The sequence below is a fragment of the Ambystoma mexicanum genome, chromosome 6q (genome assembly GCF_040938575.1).
Source record: "Ambystoma mexicanum isolate Mex_15411 chromosome 6q, UKY_AmexF1_1, whole genome shotgun sequence".
Taxonomy (NCBI): Eukaryota; Metazoa; Chordata; class Amphibia; order Caudata; family Ambystomatidae; genus Ambystoma; species Ambystoma mexicanum.
Window position 1 is genome coordinate 92,939,727 of NC_090937.1, and position 24,265 is coordinate 92,963,991.

General features: G+C 44.0%; 1 protein-coding gene across 5 annotated transcripts in view; it reads right to left on the reverse strand.

Annotated features, from left to right (window-relative positions):
- The window catches only part of LOC138515801 (broad substrate specificity ATP-binding cassette transporter ABCG2-like), a 647,435-nt gene that overhangs the window by 164,797 nt on the left and 458,373 nt on the right, over positions 1–24,265 (reverse strand). The window lies entirely within an intron of this gene.

The following is a 24,265-nucleotide window of genomic DNA, read 5'->3' on the forward strand; positions in this document are numbered from 1 at the left end:
TCAAAAACTAACAACTGATACATTTTTCATTTTGGTTCATACAATAATGAAAGTGTATGGCATATTTTTCAGGCTACCCTATTACAAAAACTTATTTATCTTTTCTTTTTTCATTTTAAGAATACAGTCAATATGTTAATTTGGATAAATGTATCCATCAAACACATAAAAACACAAATACAATACAAAAGTAACCATTTCATCTCACTACTTGTAAAACAACAGTGTCCACACTCCGAATTCACACTGGAATCACTGCAACATAAAAATTATAAAAAAAACACTACATATCTCATGAGACAAAAACAAACAACAACCTTACACCAATGTCCCCTTTCACTATTGATCTCTTTTCAAGAAGGACAGAAGTGCCCAATCTGTCATTATCTGGTCCGCAACCAAAAGGAAAGGCATAGCCAAACTATGGGAGCGAGTGTTCATTAGGCCTATGAAACAGCAGAATTCATTGCACCATAAAAACGATTATAGTGCACAATACATATTGAATATCTTAAAACAGCCATCACAGTTGGGCCAATATCTCCTTTCTCTGGTACATAGCTCTTTTCACGAAGGACACTAGTGCCCAGGCTGTCAATATGGAGTCTGCCGCCTAAGAAGAAGCATTGCCAACCTATGGGCGCGAATGTTAATTGACCTGAGAACCGGCAATATGGTGGACCTTCTAACAACATTGTATGCTGGGCAAAACGATAGGAAGTGCTTCAAATCCTCGCTATCTGCCTCACACGCTGGGCAACTAGATGTGTCGTGGTACCCAAACCACTTTGCCATATTTCCACTCAGTTATAAGCAATCAAATCTGGCATGTGTAATCAGCCAACTATCTCTCCTTTTAAAACTCTGGAGAAGGTATGGCTGAATCTCGTTCACCCTGCTTATCACAGCATGGGGTATATCCGAATTCGTAACAAACTCCATAAAGTCCCTTTTCTCCTTCTCAGCCCGACTCAAAATGTGCTTATAGAAACACATTTGGCCCAGAAGTCAGCAAATTGTCTAGTGGCGAGGGTGCCCAATTATTACTTCAGGACAAATACTCATCAATGAATACCAAGCAAGGAATTTTTTTGCCAATTGTGCCTTTCCAGATGGGTCCTAATGATGAAATAGCATAAATTGCCACGATCATTCGCCCAGAGACTACGCCAGAAAATAATTGGTGCTAAGGCTCATTGGTACTCCCAGAAATCCATTCCCAGTTCCCTGTGAACGGAGATACATGGAGAGGATCCCAGGAGTCCCAATAGCCTTCTAAATAACGTTTTCTCCTGGACCTGTATCTCTGGTACTTTCCTATAACCCTACAATGGTGCTCCGTACAATGTCGCAGCCTTGGTCTGCATGGCATAGACTTTTAAAACTGAGTCCAAGTGTTGGCCCTGACATCGGTACAAAAAAAAACAGGAAATCCCACCTGGATATTGGCTCATTTTCACAGATTGTTTGTTGGCATGGTCACAACCCGTAACTGACTCTGAAAATCTATGCCTAAATAGTCAAATTCCTTGACTCTAGGAATATCCCATTACATATCATAGGGCACATCTTCGCCAACCTCTTCCGTCCCACGCACCCCATTACCGCTGATTTCGTGGTGTTTATTTCTAACCCTAGATTTTTCATGAAGACTGCATATGCATCGATCAGAATCTGGAGGCCCTAGGGACCTGGCTAGTAACACTCATCTTCATAAGCCAGGAATGAAAGGCCCTACCGCCCAGATTCGGATAGCCCTCTACAGTGTCCACCAAGGCTTTCAAAAGCGCATTGATGTAATCCGTAAACAACATTGGGGCTAAAACGCAGTCCTGACAAACCCCACTTCCCACCTCAAAGCACATAGTGCAATGACCACCTCACCCACCGCTCTGCTAAGCACACAAGCCTGGTTTCTCCTTGTGAAGTTCTTGTAACAAAGTTAAAATTTCCTCTGGGCATCCCAAGGACCCAAGCACGGCCCACAAATTCAGTCTATCCACTTTGCTGAAAGCCATGCCCAGGTCCATAAATGCAAGATACGCCCCTCCATCCTGCAAAAAATTAGGTTTAAATGCTGTTCCATGGTTCCCATTCTTGGACGAAGGCCAAACTGTATATCTGAGAGTAGTACGTTCTCCTTTAACCAGACTCTATATGCCCCAGCAACACCCTCCCAAACATTTTGAAAGAGATAGCCAAAAAGGATATGTGTCTGTAAGACATTGGACTCGCGCAGTCCCCTTTTTTAAAAATAGGGAAAATGATGGCAAAGGCAGAAAGTGGCCAGAGTCTAGACAGTCATTAAACACTATAATCAGCAGGGGGGGCCCATAAATCAACCTGGTTCTGGAACAGGTCTGCGGGGAATTCATCGCGACCAGGGTCCCGGTTGCGTGCCTGTATATTGATGGCCAGAGATACATCCTCCAGCTCACATTTGAACTAATTTATTAAAATGTATATAACTGTCCTTTGCAGGTTTATGATTTGATTTTTGAAATTATAGACCGCAAATCTGTGAGGAACCAAGCAGGAACTGCATCCAGTGGTAGATGAAAAATTCAAACAAGTGCGAACAGAGAATAGTAAGGAATCAGCTAAGCAAAATCACTGAAATAAATACGCTTTCAGCTTTTTCTGAAACAAAGGCAAAGAGTCGATCTTTCAAAGTTTGATAGGCAAGAGATTCCAGGCATGGAAACCACTGATTGAAAAACATCTGTCTCCTTGTTGCACAAAATGGGAAAAAGGAATGGGTGCGAACAAGGAATGGCTAACAGATTTTGTCCAGTCGATAGAAGACAACAGGACGAACTGTGGGGAGACATTTTAGACACCAGATAACTGGGGGCAGTGCCATGAATACACTTGAAAATCAAGCAGAGGAACTTAAAAAGAATCGTCTGCTGGATCGGCAGCTAGTGAAGATTCCTGCAATATGGAGAAATAGAGACAGATCCAGGAAGATTGTGGAGAAGTCTTATTACAGCGTTCTGAGCAACACGTGGGCAGTGAATCAGACCAGTTGGAATGCCCAATAATAGGGCATTGCAGTAATCCAACATTGAGTTGACCAATGTCCGACAACTGTAGAACGGTCTGATTCTCAACGAGGCAACAATCGTCTCAACAGTCTATTTGATAATAAATGGATTTGACCACTTCACTAACATGTGCATTGCAGGTAAGATTTGCCTGCCAGAAAAACCTACGTTTTAAACCTTAGTAGAAAAAGTTGTCAAAATGTCAAACATGGCAGGACAGGGAATCCCAGAATGGAAGCTTGTCATATTAGCTATCTCGCGGTTGCAATCTGGTCTACTATTACAGATACCTGCTGTGCCTCACTCTACCATGTGATGACTCATCGACATACATGCCAACATCATCCATTCCATTTGGGAGAAGCGATTACTGTCATGTAATTAACTTTGCATCCTCAGACTTTTAATGTTGGATTTCCTCTTTATAAATCTAGGCCAACAAGTCCCAAAATGAAAAGTCAAAACCTGGACTAGACTAGCATTGCTGGAATGGAATAGATAATGTTGCCATTTATCCATAGAAATCAGAAACCTCTTTTCTGTGCAATAGTCTGTACAGCATGAATTATCAGCAACGTTCGTTACCATTCAACCAAATCGAGAGGATTTCAGTTTAATTTTCAGGTGGCCTCAATCACAACTTAAAAGAATGAATTTGGGTGAATGGTAAAAGAATAAACATGTGTTAAACATCATGGTACACTAGACAATGTATATTTAGTAAGCAATCCACCTCCCCTTTTTTGATGATTTTTGGTAAAATCAAGATTCCCCATAAAGAACATTTGGAACTTTGTTATAAAGAGCTTGTTTTTTCTATACACAGCATTGTTCTGTATACAACATCATTTAAGATCCAGTGTAAATATTGCTTGTGAAAGATATAAGGTGGCAGACTGGGGTGAGCCACAAAGCAGATGTAAAGTAAGACCGTTTACACCAAAGAAAGCCAGAACCTTTTGTTATAAGGTAATGGGATTTATCAATAAATCAAACTATACTGCCCATTAAAAACTGTGGTGTTTTTAGGCTAATTCGATTTAAACATAACTCCTCGGTTTGCCAAAAGGGTTGAATAATACAGAAATGTGTTCATATCTCTTGCTGACACTAAACCCCTATGAATTAATGATTAAGATAGAATTGTAAAAAATGAGGACGTTGAGTATGAAAAAAATATTTTCAAATATATTATTTGCAGATATCTATGTCAATGATTGAAGTGTTATACACAATGGGATGTGTGCAGGTGATGAATTAGACACGTATGTCAAACTTTCCCACATGAAAAGTATTTATTCCTCAAAATAGTTTAACCTTTTGAAATGTGCTTATGATGAAAGTTCCAATGTTTTTGTTTTGGAGCTGAAACATGTCGACCTAAATATATTGTAAAAAAAGGTAGCAGGCGCTCCTCTCCAGAAAGAACATGGCATGATAACCTGTTCTGAGATGAGAGTTTGCAACACACGCTTTTTGCTCACTGTACCTTTCACAGATGGGAAATATCCATTTGCATATCACTCTTTGTCCTGCCCACATGGGCAGTCCAGCACCGAAATGCTATGGCAATTCCTCTCTGAACAAGAGTACCACCAGCAACCCCATACACGTGTTTCAGCCTTGTTGGGCCTCATCAGTGAGGTGAAGCTGTGCCTCTCTGAGCACAGTGAGCAGGGAGTCCATGTCTGGTTGCCCCCAGGTAACTCAGGGTGACCAACCCCAAGTTCCTTGCAAATATTTTAAAAAAGGTAGCAGGCGCTCCTCTCCAGAAAGAACATGGCATGATAACCTGTTCTGAGATGAGAGTTTGCAATGTATACAAGAACGTGGCATCAATTAGAAAATTGATTGTGAATGATTTTATCCATTAAGTTTATGCATTTATAAGTATTTGTATTCAGTAGTTCACACAACCTCCAAGAATAGCGGCATAGAGAATAATATCTACAGAGGATTTTTTTAAGCAATCAATGACACTCCATGTGTAGGATGACGTTTTCTACATTTGAATTAGTCAGTGTTTGTAATTCAAATATTTTTTCACAACATATATAATAAACAATTTACACTTTTGGAGACTTGTCTTACGAATGGTGTGGATTCTGCAATAACAATAGACAGGGTTATAATTAGTCAGGGTATGTCTGTCCAGATAAATATAGTTCTCCATTATTTTTTCTTAAAGACCATCTAAGCATCTGACATAGATGCTAAAAAAAGAAAAAAATGTTTCCTGTTTCATATGAAAATCAGATATGAACTGGAGTTAACAAAATAAAACAAGGATATATTCTGAGAACAACTGTGTCCCTATAAAAAAAACTTTACAGGGTCACCAGAAAACAGCTAACACATTCCTTACTATTTATTTCTGACAATGCCACAATAAAGGAAACATTTACCTGTAATCATAGTATGCCCCATCCCCAAATATGGATATGGTCGTTCCACTCATAATCTTTAAATAATGTATGTGAGTCAAGCCAACCCCTCCAAAAAATGATAGTAAATAAAACCATAATTGTTAAGCTTGACATTAAAACATATAGTTTTGAAATTAAATGTGACTGTCAGTTAGCACCCAAGATCAAATATACCAGCAGAACTTCTGCAGTAATCTTTGAAGCTTAGTGCTTCATAGATGACAGCTAAAAGACGCTAGCTTCATAGAAGCAAAGCTAATTCTCTGACCAACCGGGAGGAGGGCAATGGATCATGAATATGATCGCGATATCCATGAAGGAAAACTAGGATTACAGGCAAAGGAGTTGTAAAAGAGGGGAATCCAGGATGCTAAAATGAAACCAATTAAGAACGTTCATAAGGGCAGCTAGCCCATCTGCCCATAATAAGCACCTGCTATAGCTTTCCGGATCCCTGCTTGCAAATATCATAAGTGCTAAGGGCATCACATGTCAAATGTGGGCACTAGGAAGGTTTTTTAAGATGAGCTACCAATTCAGAGGAATCATGGGAGGGTTTTGTTGATCCCTACAAAACCCACAATCTGACCAGCTTTCCTACAGTTGTTCTTGCTGAAACCATTTAACTCTGGTGGTACACCAGTAAAAGGACTATTGACCTTCTCATAACAAAAACTGATGCACGGATCAATCCAACTTGGAAAAGTCTTCAGCACTTGCTCCAGTAGAGTAGTTGGCTTAGCAGAAGAAATCAGTAAATCCATATCTTGTTTAATGTAGAAAACAAAGATAATGTTCAGGGAAGCAGAATATACCAGCAGAACTATTTTGTCTCAGTTCAAATTCGATAAGGGTTTGTTTATGTAAAAAGGTTGTGCTCCCTAATCCCACTAGCTGCTGTAATAGTTGCAAAGACATCTTTACAGAGCACACTGCTCCATCATCACTGCAGAAGGGGAAACAATGACTGACAAAATCACTACGTTAAGCCCAGATGGGCTATAATTGAAGAAAATGCCATGGAATGATGTACTGCAAATCACTGATGAAAAACATCTGGATTCGAATGTGCCCATATTTGAATGTGGCCTTGCCAAAATGGCCACCATGTTTTTACCAAGTTGCCCCTCTGATGTGATGTAGGCCCAAAACCCGCCTCTTACTGGTGGCGATTGGACCATTTCTGCTGAATTGCCTAGGGCCTATGGGAGCCGGCAGGCCTTGCCGGCACTCTGCAAAGGCCAACTGCTAAGGCCTCAGACTTCCCCTGTCTGGACGTGGATGAACACCAAACCCTTACATCACATCAACGGTACATTCGCACTAGTATTTCTAAACGCTGTATCACATTTACTATGTCTGTATACCTGCCACTGCACTAGTCGATTCTCTACACGCAATGCTGCCTTCTATAATGTTGCAACCAGCACAAGTCCCCTATGCTCTCAATCTCTGTGATTGCGCCATTGTAAGTAGCTTCTGTGAATCGGACTTCTAATGTGGATTGCACTCCAACGCTCTGTCCTAAATGACATATAGAAAGCTCCCTCGCTCAACGTGACATCACATTGCCGTATGTCTCCATCTACCAGCATGGAGCACACTACGCATGCCTTGGCACCATACCAATACCATTACTTCCTACACACTCTGCAGCCTCAAACCTTATAGCCTGTTCAACACTACATATAGTGGGAATAACTGACCTTCCTGACCTAGCATCACCTCCTACTTGTACTCAAAACCATTTACCCACAGTTTCCGCCTTCACAATGTCCACTGCACCTCACATTAACATAGCAACTATGTCCCCTCCTACCTTTAACTTTATGCCCGCAACACTCACTTGTGGACCTCACCCACAGTCACCAATACCACCCCAGCACATTAGCCTAACTTCAATGATAGAATTGCGATCAAAGTAGATCTCATTAATGCTGGATCACTGACTGCCCATGCCCTCGACATCCATGACTTGCTTATTGCCAATGATTTGGACTTATTAGCCATCACAGAAACATGGCTGCACTCTGCCTCCGGCCCTACCCTTTCACTGGCAATCCCAAATAATGATTCAGTCTTTCGTAAAGACAGACTGGACTCCAGAGGGGTTGGGGGGATTGACCTTTATCACTAAAGACTCGCTAAGCATTAGAAGCCAATGACATGACTATCCTACAATACAATCAGGTGTACTCTTTACTATAAAACGTTCACTCTCCCACACAGCCACTATAACCATCCATTATCTATCAGACAGACACTGCTGTCTTTTGAAGATGACATTGCACACCTCCTCTCAGCTGAAACCAAGCCCTCCACCAGAATTATCCTACTCGGTGATACCAATTTAGGCTACAACGATAGCACTGACACTAACACTCTGGCCTCAGCAAGTTCCCTCGAGGCCTAAGGGTTCACTAAGTGCTTACTGAGCCTTACTTATAACTAAGGCCGAATTCTAGACTGGTTGGTCGAACGCAACTGTAACATTACTATCATCTCCAATGCAAAATGCCCCTAATCAGATCACAACACCATCTCCTTCAGCATTGCCGCTGCAACTCGACCACAGTCCACTCCAGCCTCCCTGGCAGCTATGCTCACTAGAAACTCTAGGAATATTTTGTATTTGTATTTATTTATTTAGTTTATATAGCGCTTTACACCAAAGCGCTACTTATTTTAACAACAGGATACATATGACAATTAACATTATAACAGTAACAGAAGAAGCAACTTACAATTGAGAATCAGACCAAAAAAACAATAAGTAGAGCAATTAACTGGAGGGGAGAAGGAGAGCAGTGCAGTAGAACTGAGAGGGGAGCGAGGGGAAGAGGAGGAGGAGGGGAACAGATGGGGTGAAGGGTGAGAAAGGGGGGGAGATGATCAAGGAGATAAGGCAAGGTGGGAGGGGAGCAGGAAAAGGGGAGGGGTTTCATGGAGGGAAATGGAGAAGGAGAGATTTGAGGGAAGTGCGGAATGAGGAAAAGGTAGAAATAGAGCAAAGTGGGAGAGGTAAGGAGTTCCAGTGTAGGGGGGCTAGGAGATGGAATGAGCAGAAACGGGATGTGGCACAAGGGGAAGGAGGTACAGGGAGAAGGAAGTGGTCAGCAGAGCGAAGGAAGTGGGAGGGAGTTTAGAATGAGAGGAGGGAATAGAGATAAGGGGGAGCAAGACCGTGGAGAGATTTAAAGACTGGGCAGAGAAATTGAAATTTAAGTTGGGAGTGAAAGGGAAGCCAGCCAAGGGAGTAAAGGGAAGCAGAGATGGAGTCACGGGGGAGAGGAGACAGAGGGTGCGGACGGCAGAGTGGTAGATAGATTTAAGGGGGGCAAGATGAGAAGTAGGAAGTCCAAAGAGTAAGGATGAGCAGTAGAAGAGGCGAGAGAAGATAAGGGAAGAGATTAAGAGTTTAGTGTCATGGAAAGTGAGAGAGGGGCGGACTTTGCGAATATTGAAGAGGTGGAAGCGACAGGCACGAGAATGTGAGAGAGATGTGATGGGAAAAGTTGAGAGAGGAGTTAAAGTGAATGCGTAGGTTGCAAGCATGGTCAGAGATGGGGAGATTAGAAGGGGGAAAATGAATGAAAGGAGGGGAAGAGGGAGGGGGAAGAGAGCTGGAGGGGAAGAAAACTACTTCAGTTTTTATCAGTGATAAGGGAAAGGAAGTGAGAAGACATCCAGTTTTTAATTGCAGCAAGGCAGGAAGAGAGTTTAAGGTGGAGGTCTGTAGAGAAGGAAGAGAAGGAGAGGAAGAGCTGGGCATCATCGGCGTAGAAATGGTGAGAAATGCCAAAATGAGGAGATAACAGGGGCAAGGAGGGAGGGGTTGATCGACAGTGTCGAAGGCAGCAGAGAGGTCTAGAAGAACAAGGACAGAAGATTGCTTAGAGTGTCGAGCGATGAGGAGGGAGTTAAGGATGTAAGTGAGGGCAGTTTCAGGAGAGTATTTAGGACGGAAGTGAGATTGAGAGGGAGGAAGGAGAGAGAGATTAGTGACAAAGGTTGAGAGTTGTGAGTAGGCCAGGTGCTTGAGAAGTTTAAGAGAGGAATGGGAGAAGTGTGATAGGACAGAAGTTAAAGGTGAGCAGGGGGTCAGCAGAAGGGAAGATCGCAGAGGAAATGCAGATGTTGAAGAAGGAAGTTAAGTAGGGAATAAGAAGAGGGTATATCTTAGGTATAAGGAGGGAAGGGAAAGGGTCAGTAGGAGCAGACGAGGGGTGGGCTTTGGAGAGGAGGATGGTAACGTCAGAAGGGGAGACAGGGGAGAAGTCAGTCATGCAGGTAGAGGAGGAGAAGTGAGAAGGGGAGATGGGGGGAGTAAGAGGAGCAATTGATTTTTTGCTGAAGAGCAAGGATCTTGGAAGAGAAGAAGTTTGCAAAGTCAGAGGGAGAAAGGGTGGAAGAGGTTGAGGGATCATGGGTGGGAGGAGAGAGAAGACGAGAGAGAGTTTGGAAGATGCAACGAGGGTGGGAGGCTTGGGATTGGAGAAGGTTGGAGTAGTAGGAGCATTTTGCTGAGGAGAGGCAAGAGTCAAAGAGAGTGGTAAGAGAAATAGGAGGTTTGGTTGGAAAGCGAAGGAGATTTGAGCCAGAGTCTCTCAAGATGTCGGAGGAGACGCCGCATGGAGAGAAGGTGAGGAGAGAGCCAAGGTTTAGAGGGTTTCCGGGTTGGACGGAAGAAGGAAAGGGGGTGAAGTAGATCAAGAGAGGAGGAGATAGAAGAGGACGGAGTAGAAATCTTGGAGAGAGGGGAGAGTAGAAGAGCAAGTGTCGTGAAAAAGGGAAGGATCAAAGTTGCGAAGTTCGCGTCGTGAAAAGATGGAAGGGGAAGGCTTAGGAGAAGAAGGGTTGGGAAGGGGAGTAAGAGAGAAGGAGAGTAAAGCATGATCGGAGAGATAGATTGGAATTGTGGAGACAATGGAAGAGGGGTAGGAAGAGTTGAAGAGAAGGTCAAGATTGGAGCCAAAGGATTGAGTGGTAGAGGAAGGAAGAGGGGAAAGGAGGTAGGAGTCAAGGATGGATACAAGGGAAGAGGAGTGAGGGGGAGAAGGGAGTTGAAGATTAAAGTCACCAAGTACAGTAAGAGGAGAGGGAGAGGGAGAGATGAGAGAAAGGAGATGATGGAGGTCGTCATAGCAGGAAGAAAGAGGGCAAGGGGTTCAATAAATGATTAGAAAGGAGATGGGGTAAGGAGAGGAAAAGGATTTGTAGAGAAATTTGAAGGAAGGGAAAGAAGGAAGAGATGGAGGGGAGGTAGAGGAAAGATATTTAGGATGGAAGAGGAGGCCAATACCTCCGCCACAGCCAGAAGGGCACGAGATATGAGAAAAGGAGGAAGAAGAGGTGTTGAGGGAAGCAGGGACAGTGGTGTTGTGAGGAGGGATCCAGGTTTCAGTTAGACATAGGAAATGAAGGTTGAGATGAAAGAACATGTCAAAAACTGCTGCAGTCTTATTACAGAGGGATCTGGCGTTCCGGAGAGCAACGTTCATGAGGCTGGAGGGTTGAACAGAGGGGGGGGTAGGGAAGATTAGGGCGGTGAGAGAGGGTATGTGAAGAACGGGAAAAGTGGGGGATGGCAATATCACTCCAGCATGCATCCTGCCTTTATTAACGGACCTCACTGGCCCTCAATCTACCTCAAGTAATCCAAACGTATTGGTTGAGACCTCCAATATATCCCTACTACAGGCCTTAGATTCTATAGCCCCACTGGGAACACAAAAAGGCAAACCACAGTTCCACCTCAACACATGGTTCACACATGCCCTCAAAATACTCTGTACAAATAAATGTGCTGCCAACACTGCTTGGTGGAAGGACCCTACAGCCTCCAATAAATCTCACTTGACTATGTTAACAAAAGTCTACAAACAAGCCATAATTTAAGCAAAATGCTCCACATAAAATGCCCGAATTGACAATGCAAAATCATCTACCAGAGAGCTCTTCAATATATTAAGGGGATTGCAATCTCCTGTGAACCAGCCTCAAAACTGTATTAAGGATATTATTTGGTGCACAAACATTCAAACAGCAGTTTGAATGTTTTTGCACTAAATAATATCCTTATTCAGGACAAAATAGCTTTACTCCAAAAAAAGATCTTAGCAAAGAAAAACAATCAGACCCTAACAGATGCTGCTCCTGGTCCAAGGCTTCATCCTGCTCAACGCACCAAGGACCCCTTCAAATTTAAACCTGTCTCAGACTTGGAGGTAACAAAAATCATAAAAGGCCTCAAACCTTCCAGATGCCAAGGGGACATATGCCCAGCTTCAGTCGTAAAAGACTGTGCAGAAACACTTTCACCATTCTTTACCTCGCTTATCAACTCCTCATTCTCCACAAGCTCAGTGCCAGCCTGCTTAAAAGATGCCTGGGTTCTACCTTTACTTAAGAAACCAACATTAGAAACCAATGAAATCATTCCCTTTACAATGGTGGGACTCAATAATATTTTTGTCTCCCTCGTTTTTAATACTGGGTTTGGAGGAATAAAAATATTAACTTCACCTTTCGAAAAAAAAAAGAAAAAAGAAACCAACATTAGACCCAAATATCCCTACCAACAATTTGCCCCATCACAACCATTCCCTTCCTCCTCAAAATCTTAGACAGAGCTGCATACCTGCAAATTCAATCACATTTAGAAATCAATAATCTCCTGGGTCTACGCCAATAAGTATTCCGGCCGGGCCACGGTACGGAATCAGCACTCCTAGAATTAAAAATCAAAAGGGTGCTTCTAAAGATGCTAGCAAGATGGCCCTCCTTCTCTTGCTGGACTTCTCTGCAGTCTTTGATTTGGTTGATCACCAAAGTATTTGTGTACACCCTGCCTCTGCAGCTAATTTCTCCATTGAAGCAACAACCAGGATTGCATCTTTCCTATCCAGAAGAACAACCAGAGTTTTCTCACCCAAAGCGTCAGCCCAGCCCACCCCAGTCACATGTGCATTTCCACAGGGTTCCTGTGTCTCACCTTCAGTTTACAATGTCTTTACAAAGCCGCTTTTCGATCTTTTGGACAGTCAGAGTATCTCCTACACTAACTACATGGATGAAACACAGATTCTCACACCCATCACAGGAGACTACTCCATTGACACAAACATGCTAGGTGAGCTCTACCACACTATCCAGGCCTGGATGGTGCACCATTCACTATGCCTTAACGACAAGACCGAGCTGCTCTTTGTCAGCCAGCAATTTCAATTAAAGAAACTTGATGGAGCACACAAAGCATTCATGATTGACGGCAATACTATCCCAGTTTCTCATTAAGTCTAAACTTTGGGGTGCTACCTGGACTACAACTTCACTCTATCCAAGCAAGTAAATGTAATTGCCTCCTCAGCAGCATATACCATAAAATGAATCAATGCTTGTAGACCTTTCCTCTCATCCGACAGTCACATCCCTCTACAAAGTGCTTAAATAGGATATAAACTCAACTGCTGCAACTCACTATTTGCAGGCACATGCACGTGTAACATCAACAAGCTGCAGGTTATTCAAAACATTGCACTTTGAGAAGCCTTGAACATCCCAAAAAAAGATCATATATCTGCAGTCAGAAGAAAATTGCACTGACTGCCCATCTGTAATCGCATCTTGTTCAAAACTCTTGCTATCATTCACAAGTGCTTTGCCAACAATGCCCCTATATATCTGTACCGAAAATGTGTCAAATGTCAATCCACCAGAGATACCCGCTCCTCCTAAATGCATCAACTCACCATACCAAGATATAATCGTCAAAGATCAGGAGGGATCAGCTTACCGGTGATTTCTGCCAAGAATTGGAATGCCATGCCATCATCTTGAAGATCCAAACTTTTTCATTCGATTTTCAATTCGACGCGTCTTCGGTGCCCTATTTGGGGTACATCTTTTTCAGGGAAGTTGTGTCCATGGATCCCAAAAAGGTGTCAGCCGTATTTCAGATGCCCGCTCCCTGTTCGATCAAGGAGCTCCAGAGGTTTCTTGGCATGGCTAACTTCTATCGGAAGTTCATCAGGAACTTCTCAAACACTGTTCTCCCCCTGACTTCTCTTCTGAAGAAAAATACCAAGTATATCTGGTCTGCTGCTGCTCAAAAGGCTTTTGAGAACTTGAAACACCTGTTCATGTCAGCACCCTTGCTGAGAAAGCCTGATCAGTGGCGTGATTTTATTTTAGCTGTTGGTGCTGTACTTAAGCAACAATTCAAGGACCGTGAAGAACATCCTTTAGCTTTCTTTTCCCAGACACTGTCCGTGGCCGAACGCAATTACTCAGTCCTGGAGAAGGAGCTGCTTGCCATTAAATTGGCTTGCTCTGAGAGGAGTTTCAAAATAGGGATTGCCTTACTGCAACAGGTTCTTCATGCTAAATATAATGGAACAACAAAAATGAACCTGGGCGAAATGAGATCAGAACATCTGTACACATTTAAACAATACCAGGTCTTGTCAAAATATATATATATTTATTTATAAACAATTTACACAAATATTTATTGTTCTCAACATCCCCATTTAAACACCACCATTCATTCACACTCTCACTATACATGTCAATATTCCACACTTGTGGTACTCAGACCACCTAGAACCAATATATTAACATAAATTTCAACACCTCTTGGTGATTACAGTAAGTGTTAATACAAAAACAAATAGCATCCTGCTTATTTGCTGTAACTCAACATATGTTTCGGTCGTCACAATAGGCCCCTAATTTAAGCCGGTAAATATAAGCGACATTCTTCAGGAGACGGATGGTTCTGTTGCAACTACTCCGAAATGTCAAAAGGTGGAGGATGTCATCAAACCTCAATCTACAAACAAACAATATACATAACATCAGAATTCCGATCTCTTATTTGTTTAGACACAGATATATCTTGTGTGTATATCTCAGTTTATGTGTACAGAGATTGGCACTCACCTCCACGGGAAATAATGGAGACGCGTGTCAACGATGGACTAAATCCTGCAGTGGTGCTAGATAACTCTGCGCCTATACTGCAACGTAAGAGGAGGACAAAGCATCTTAGTAAGCCTGCCCTATAAACAATACACCATTGTATAAATGGTCTGGACACACTGTCTTACCTGATCAAAGATTCAGGTATGGGGGTGTCTTGCGTCTTTAGTCAATAAATCCAAAGAGGAAAAATCCCTGTTCTCGCCTGAAATGCAACACAGAGACTCAATACTCAAATATTTTAATCTTGACCACACTGGATGTAATCAAAACCTCCTATCAATTCACCTCACCTCATGTGGCTGAGTCCAGAAATGTTCTAATCTGGTACCCCAGTTTTCTCTCACTGCGCGGTGATTCCAGTTCAATGTGCCTGAAGGGATACATGGAACAAAACGTCATGCTCAGCTATGTAACTAGCTCAAAGCATTATCAAGGTTTTTTTAATGCTGTTGTCTCTCTCCCCTGCCCCTCCCCACATAGAGTTTTGTGGAGGAAACAGATTAAAATTCCCTTTATGAACCTTTGTTCAATCATGCTGGAGTTCTATAACAACCCCACTCTCATATTAGGCTTTTCTGACCCTAAAAATAATAATGGGTCAGCGTGCACAGTGACTGCCAAACAGCTTCTAATGCTTATGGAAAAACACACAACTGCTGCCTTAACTGGGCTCCATGGCTGTTCAAACGCCTCTAAACGAGTGAAAAGGGGAAAAAACAGACACATCCAGCATCTGTTTACATGTGCTATGCATGCTGATTGTCAGCAGAAATGGAATTTGAAAGGGTTGAGTTTACCCTCGCACTCTCTCTCTCTTCAAAACTGCAAACAAACTTTGTGGATTTAAACACTTAAACCCACACACACATTTTACTTACCATGGGTTCCTTCTCTCTTGTCCTGCACACACTCCAAATTTCGTGCTGTTTCCTGGGCGTGGCTTCCTTAAATATGCCATCAACATGGTGAAAGGACTCTTGAGCCCCAATTCCCAGAGGCTTCTGGGCAATGTAGTCCCTCCGTAAGCAAAACATTTTTTTCTTTTTTTCTTTTTCCTTTTTCATGAACCAAATAGTGTTTGTTTGATAAACCTGGAGGAACAATGCAGCATGAAGGATGAATTACCTCACCCTATTACGTGCATGAAACAATAAACGCTGCTATACCATAAGTGTTTCTGTTGGTGAACAGAACTGTTAAGCCCCGGCTCCCAGTGACTTATGGGCATTGTAGTCCCTTCATGGACAAAAGTTTTTTACATGAACAAACATTTTAGATTGTGTAAAAATACCAGTGCAGCATGAGGGATGTTAAAAAGATGCATTACCTCACCCTATTTTGTGCATAGACCAATGGGTGTTTTTTTCTTTTTCGTGAGCCCAATAGTGTTTATTTGATCAACCTGGCGAAACCATGCAGCGTGAAGGATGAATTACCTCACCCTATTACGTGCATGAAACAATAAACGCTGCTATACCATGATTGTTTCTGTTGGTGAACAGAACTGTTAAGCCCCGGCTCCCAGTGACTTATGAGCATTGTAGTCCCTTCATGGACAAAAGTTTTTCACATGTACACACATTTTGGATTGTGTAAAAATACATTTTAGATTGTGTAAAAATACCAGTGCAGCATGAGGGATGTTAAAAAGATGCATTGCCTCACCCTATTTCGTGCATAGACCAATGGGTGCTTATGCTGCATGATTGTTACTGTTGGTGTATGCGGCTCATTCCAATATCCGAGGTGATCCTTGGGTATAGCTTGCTATTCTGGGTCATGGCCACTCACCTTCAGTTCATCCTGGATTATGGTGTGATCTTTCATGACTTACTAATGGACACAAATGCCCTTCCCCCTCACGGGGGCAGGAGGCGCCTTCGCCACAACGAATATTGTCAAAATCAAATATGGGTAAACCAGAGTCCAAATGAATGTGCTGACATGCCATGCCCTTCATATATATTTATCAGATGGCATATATATCAGAGGTTCACCATATAACTGATATAGAACCGTGCTCAACCAATGAGAGCAGAGACCATGTCTCTTATCCAGTTACCAGTTTGTTCCACTCTATGGAAATATTCAAACCATTTTTAACTGAGTCCAAAGAGTGAATCCATCTTTGTTCTAGTCTGTGTAACATAGTGGACATGTCGCCTCCTCTCGTGGGGGTCTTGATGGTTTGAAGTACAAACCACCTAATATCCTTGTCAGTGTGCCCCAATTTAGAGAAATGTTCAACTAAAGGTTTGTCTTGCACATTGTTCCTTATGCACGAACGATGTTCCGATATTCTCTGGCGTACCTCTCTCATAGTTTTTCCTACATATACAAGATCACATGGACATTGGATAATGTATATGACGTTTTTGCTCAAGCAATTGGTGTGATTTTTAAAAAACCACTCCTTCTTGTTGCCATATTCAAATGATTTTTTCGTAGAAGTAAATTGGCACGCCACACAATGGCCACATTTGTGATGTCCCGTGATGGGTTTCAAACCCCATTGGTTCATCACTGTTTTGTTATCTTCTTGTTCTTTATATGTGTGGACCCGTTTTTGTCTGAGATTCATGTTGCGTTTAAACGCAAACATTGGTTTCTGTGCCAGACTCCCTGGGCATTTCACCAGATGCCAATTCTTATTGACACTCCTCTTGATCAAATTGCTTATTGGGGAAAATGTAGACACACAGATCAATCTGTTATTCTTTTCTTTGGTCTTCGTTAATAGACAGGTCTCCCGATGTGTGTTGAGGGTTCGTTTATAGTGTTGTTTCAACAACTTTTTTGGATACCCTCTATCCATTAGTCTGTCCTTCAATTTCACGGAGTGGTTCACAAACTCGTTTTTTTGTGTGCAATTTCTCCTGATGCGGAGAAATTGACTGTATGGTAGATTTTGTTTAAGACCTCCCGGGTGAAAACTCGAGTAATCTAGGAGTGTGTTTTTATCTGTGCTTTTCCTGTGTAATGTTGTTTCCAAATGATCTTCTTTCTTTTGGATCACTAGATCCAGAAAACTTACACTCACTTTGTTCCACTCCATATCAGTTATATGGTGAACCTCTGATATATATGCCATCTGATAAATATATATGAAGGGCATGGCATGTCAGCACATTCATTTGGACTCTGGTTTACCCATATTTGATTTTGACAATATTGGTTGTGGCGAAGGCGCCTCCTGCCACCGTGAGGGGGAAGGGCGTTTGTGTCCATTAGTAAGTCATGAAAGATCACACCATAATCCAGGATGAACTGAAGGTGAGTGGCCATGACCCAGAATAGCAAGCTATACCCAAGGATCACCTCGGATATTGGAATGAGCCGCATACATCAACAGTAACAATCATGCAGCATAAGCACCCATTGGTCTATGCACGAAATAGGGTGAGGCAATGCATCTTTTTAACATCCCTCATGCTGCACTGGTATTTTTACACAATCTAAAATGTATTTTTACACAATCTAAAATGTTTGTTCATGTAAAAAACTTTTGTCCATGAAGGGACTACAATGCCCATAAGTCACTGGGAGCCGGGGCTTAACAGTTCTGTTCACCAACAGAAACAATCATGGTATAGCAGCGTTTATTGTTTCATGCACGTAATAGGGTGAGGTAATTCATCCTTCATGCTGCATTGTTCCTCCAGGTTTATCAAACAAACACTATTTGGTTCATGAAAAAGGAAAAAGAAAAAAAGAAAAAAATGTTTTGCTTACGGAGGGACTACATTGCCCAGAAGCCTCTGGGAATTGGGGCTCAAGAGTCCTTTCACCATGTTGATGGCATATTTAAGGAAGCCACGCCCAGGAAACAGCACGAGATTTGGAGTGTGTGCAGGACAAGAGAGAAGGAACCCATGGTAAGTAAAATGTGTGTGTGGGTTTGAGTGTTTAAATCCACAAAGTTTGTTTGCAGTTTTGAAGAGAGAGAGAGTGCGAGGGTAAACTCAACCCTTTCAAATTCCATTTCTGCTGACAATCAGCATGCATAGCACATGTAAACAGATGCTGGATGTGTCTGTTTTCTCCCCTTTTCACTCGTATAGAGGCGTTTGAACAGCCACGGAGCCCAGTTAAGGCAGCAGTTGTGTGTTTTTCCATAAGCATTAGAAGCTGTTTGGCAGTCACTGTGCACGCTGACCCATTATTATTTTTAGGGTCAGAAAAGCCTAATATGAGAGTGGGGTTGTTATAGAACTCCAGCATGATTGAACAAAGGTTCATAAAGGGAATTTTAATCTGTTTCCTCCCCAAAACTCTATGTGGGGAGGGGCAGGGGAGTGAGACAACAGCATTAAAAAAACCTTGATAATGCTTTGAGCTAGTTACATATAAGAGCATGACGTTTTGTTCCATGTATCCCTTCAGGAACATTGAACTGGAATCACCGCGCAGTGAGAAAAAACTGGGGTATCAGATTAAAACATTTCTGGACTCGGCCACGTGAGGTGAGGCGAATTGATAGGAGGTTTTGATTACCTCCAGTGTGGTCAAGATTAAAATATTTGAGTATTGAGTCTCTGTATTGCATTTCAGGCGAGAACAGGGATTTTTCCTCTTTGGATTTATTGACTAAAGACGCAAGACACCCCCATACCTGAATCTTTGATCAGGTAAGACAGTGTGTCCAGACCATTTATACAATGGTGTATTGTTTATAGGGCAGGCTTACTAAGATGCTTTGTCCTCCTCTTACGTTGCAGTATAGGCGCAGAGTTATCTAGCACCACTGCAGGATTTAGTCCATCGTTGACACGCGTCTCCATTATTTCCAGTGGAGGTGAGTGCCAATCTGTATACACATAAAATGAGATATACACACAAGATATATCTGTGTCTAAACAAATAAGAGATCGGAATTCTGATGTTATGTATATTGTTTGTTTGTAGATTGAGGTTTGATGACATCCTCCACCTTTTGACATTTCGGAGTGGTTGCAACAGAACCATCCGTCTCCTGAAGAAGGTCGCTTATATTTACCGGCTTAAATTAGAGGCTATTGTGACGACCGACACATATGTTGAGTTACAGCAAATAAGCAGGATGCTATTTGTTTTTGTATTAACACTTACTGTAATCACCAAGAGGTGTTGAAATTTATGTTAATATATTTATTGGTTCTAGGTGGTCTGAGTACCACAAGTGTGGAATATTGACATGTATAGTGAGAGTGTGAATGAATGATGGAATGAATGGTGGTGTTTAAATGGGGATGTTGAGAACAATAAATATTTGTGTAAATTGTTTAGAAATAAATATACATATTTTTTGACAAGACCTGGTATTGTTTAAATGTGTACAGATGTTCTGATCTCATTTGGCCCAGGTTCATTTTTGTTGTTCCATTATATTTTGCTCTGAGTGGAGACACCTTCTCCTTGGTGCCCAAGAACCCACAGAGGTAGGGATCGATCACCGGAACTTGATGGTCTTACATAATTACGAATATCAAAATAGCAGACAGTTATTCACCCACTACTCCCTGGTGATGACTTACATACCCGGAACCAAGAACGTCATCACAGATCTGTTGTCACGGAATGGATACAACTGCATGGAAAAGGGTCCACACAGAAGTATGTTCCCTACTACTACCTTTGTGTTCACTGTTGAGACATGGCTTCAGCAACTACAAAAGGATACTATCAGTGTTCCACCAGCAGAAGAGCTCAAGGGTACACTGACCTTCCGAGATGGCCTATTTCACCATCATTCCACGATTTATGTGCCTGCTACAGCTTTCTGACACAGAATCCTACAACTAGGCCATGGTTCTCTGGTAGTTGGACATCGGGGCCACAAGGCTACCTTGGAACTTGTGCAGCTGTACTTCTGGTGGCCTGAACTGACCAGGGATGTAAAGGAGTATGTTAGAACCGTCTCTGTCTGTGCCCAAAACAAGACGCCTCATCAGTTGCCTGTTGGCCAGCTTTGTTCCCCCACGTTGCCTGATCGACCCTGGCAAAAGATTTCAACCAACTTTATTGTCGACCTCCTGGAGTCCCAAAGTGTACCTGTTATCATGGTTACCATAGACACGTATACCAAGTTGGCCCATTTCTCCAGGCTGAGAAGAACAAGTTACTCTCTTACCTGGTAACGTACTTTTGATGGGATGATCCGACGACGTATCCATATCTATGACAGGTAATCACCACAGCTGTTATGCTTTGGTAAATATTTGGCATCTGCGTCCTGCGTCGATGACGTCGATACGCTGTCCTCGAGGGCCTCCGCTGAGCCGACGTCACCGGATGTTATAAGTAGGACGCAGAACGCCTGTAGCCTCAGTTGTAGTTTTTTCCCCAGAACGTGTGGCACCAATCGTCTGCGAGTCGGACCACAGAAAGCCTTGTGGAAACGTAACCTGCAATCGCATAAGAAATTCTGTAGCGGGGCAGGTAGGGAGGGAGTTATATGGAATACGTCGTCAGACCATCCCATCGAAAGAACGTTATCAGGTGAGAGAGTAACTTGTTCTTCGAGGGGATTGGGTCCTCCAACGTATTCCATATCTATGACAGACTCCCAAAGCAGTACCAAAGTATGGAGGAAGGAAAAAATTTAGAATATAGAAATTTAGAATGCCCAATTAAATTGCAGAGTAAAGGACCGCCTTGCCAAAGGCCAGATCCTGCCCATGGATAGAATCTAGGGAGTAGTGTCTTACAAAAGTATGGACCAAAGCCCATGTGGCTGCTTCACAGATGTTATGAATAGGAACATCCCTCTGCAGGGCAGTAGAGGCAGCCATACCCCTAGTAGAATGGGCCTGTAAGCCTACCGGAGGGTCCTTAACTTTCTCCAACAGCAACGGTACAGGGACTTTGTTGTATGCCGTCTGGCCGAAAGCAACACCTCCATCACGTCTTCAGGGAGGTCCCAATCCTTATACCTCAACCTTTCAGAAGCCAAGCGTGTAGATTGAGGGATCTGACCTCTGGATGGAGAACCTGACACCCCTCCCGTGAGAGCAGATCATCTCGGTAGGGAAGACGGCATGGAGGGCAGATGGACAAGTCGAGAAGGTCCAGGTACCACGCTCTCCAGGCCCATGCTGGAGCAATGAGGATCATCCGGGAACCGAACCCCCGTAACCTCCGCAGCACTTGCTGGATGACGGGGACTGGAGGAAACGCGTACAGCAGTGGAAAGGACCACTCCACCATGAACGCGTCCCCCAAGGCTGCTCTTGGAGGAAATTCCCGCAAGCAGAACCTTTCGCACTTCCGGTTGACACTGGAGGCAAAGAGATCCACTTGTGGGGTCCCCCAAAGGGCAAAGATCTCCAGGAGAATCTCCTGAGCCAGCTCCCACTAGTGAGAGATCACGCTCTGCCTGCTCAGAGCGTCCGCCGTCTCATTTTCTTCTCCGGCCAGATGAACTGCCAAGATCGAAATTTCCTGCTGGATGGCCCAGAACCAGAGCTGCATCGCCTCCCTGCACAGAGGAAGTGACCCTGCCCCACTTTTTGTTGAGGTAGTGCATGGCCACTGTGTTGTCCGTCAGAATCAGGACATTCTTTCCTCGCACAGTCGGCGGAAAAGCCTTCAGGGCAAGCCTGACGGCCCTCAGCTCCAACAGACTGATGTGGAGTCTGGACTCAGACGGAGACCAATGACCGCTGACTGTCAACTTGTTGGCATGAGCTCCCCATCCCGTGAAGGATGCGTCCGTCACGATCGTCACCTCTGGCCAAGGTAGCCAAAATGGAGCCCCCCTCATCAGATTGCCATCGACGGCCCAGCACAGAAGATCCTGGTCGACCGAGGGCGGCACCTGAACGGGGTCCGACATCCTGCTTGAGGACTGTGACCACTGCATTTTGAGAGCCCATTGCAGAGATCTTATCCGCAACCTGGCCTCTGTTACCAGTAGAATGCAGGATGCCATGAGGCTGAGCAACCTCAAGAACTCGAATGCCGGGAGACTGTGTGCATGTTGAAACTTGTGCACCATCTGCTGAATGTGATGAGCACTCACCTGGGGGGGGAAACACTGCCCCGGGGACCTGTCAAGCACTGCTCCGATGTACTAGAGCCGCTGTGTTGGCGTCAAGTGGGACTTCTTTAATTTGAGGGAGAAGCCCAGCTTGTGAAGGGAGTGGCAGGTGACTGACAGATGATCCAGGACTTGCTCGGGAGAGCGCGCCCTGATCAACCAATCGTCCAGGTAGGGGTAGACGTGAATCCCCCCTTTCCTGAGATGCGCTGCCACCACCACCATGAGCTTGGTGAAAACCCTCGGGTCGGAGGTCAATCCGAACGGCAGGACCCGAAACTGAAAGTGCGAGTCGCCAACCACGAACCTCAGGTACTTATTGTGATGGATCGGCACATGAAAGTAAGCGTCCTTGAGGTCGAGAGACACCAACCAGTTCTGAAGATGAAAGGCCTGGAGGACTTGAGAGAGAGTAACCATCTTGAACTTGTCCTTCCTGAGGAGCTTGTTCAAACCACGCAATTCCATGATGGGTCTCAATCCTCCGTCCTTCTTTGAAATAAAAAAATAAGGGGAATACCATCCCTTGTTCATCTCCGCTACTGGCACCAGTTCTATGGCACCTTTCTCCAGCAGGGATTTTATTTCCTGCGCAAGGAGCGGATCCGGACTCCTCAAAGAGAGATTCCCTGGTGGACTGTCGTGAGGCCTCTGCCAGAAAGGAAGACAGTAGCCGTGGGCTATGATCTCCAGAACCCACACATCTGAAGAAATGGCACGCCATTCTACAAGATGCTGCGCCAGCCTTCCCCCAACCGGCGAACCATGGGACATGGCCTAATGACTGAGCTGAAGCGGCTGCGGCATTGCCTGAGGGTAAAGAGGCAACTGACCGAGCAGCCTTGGCACCTCGAGTACCTTGTTTTCCACCTTTGGTACTCCTACGGTGGCCCCTTTGACTTGCAGCTCCTCTCGATATACCAAAGGATGAGTAATATCGAAAGGAAACTCCCCTCCATTGCTGTCCCCTAGGACGAAAAGGCGGAGGTTGGCGAACTGCAGCGGTCAACGACTTTGCTGCAGCTTTGGAGGTCTGCAACCTCTCAAGGATCTCGTCGACCTTGCTGCCAAAAAGATGTTCACCATCAAAGGGCATGTTGAGAAGCCAGGCTTGTACATCAGGAGCAAACCCAGACTTCCGCAACCATGCAAAACTTTGCATTATGGTGCTCGCCGCCATGGACCGGCTGACACAATCTGTCATGTCCAGACCCGACTGAACGGATTCACACATGGCATCCTTGCCGTCCTGAACAAGAGCAAGAAAGCCATCCCGTTCCTCCCCTTCGGGAATGTGTTCAGCCACCAAAGAGACACAATTCCACAGAGTATGAGTGAAATGTGCTAAGGCACACACGGAGTTGGCTGCCTGTAAAGCCACACCCCCTGAAGACAACCCTTTTTTCGACCAGCCATTAAAAAGTTTGTCGTCCCTATCAGGTGGGATGGTAGGGTACGATGCCTGTTTTGCCGGGGCCATAGCCGCCTGCACCACCAAACTCTCCGGAGTGGGGTGCATAGTCAAGTAGCTGGGGTCGCTACTGGCTGGACGGTATTTTTTCGGAAAAGACTTGCTCACTGCCGGGAGACTCTCTGGAGCAGCCCAAGCCGCTGCCACCCTTCTTTGCAAGGCCATATGGAATGGCAGTACCGGGTCAGTTGGGGGACCTTGGTCAAGGATATCCGTCAGGTCATCCTGCAGAAAATCCACTGGTGGCGTAGACCACTCCAAGTATTCCGTCAACCTCGACATAAGACGCCGGTATGAGGACTTGGCGTGCGTACCAGGC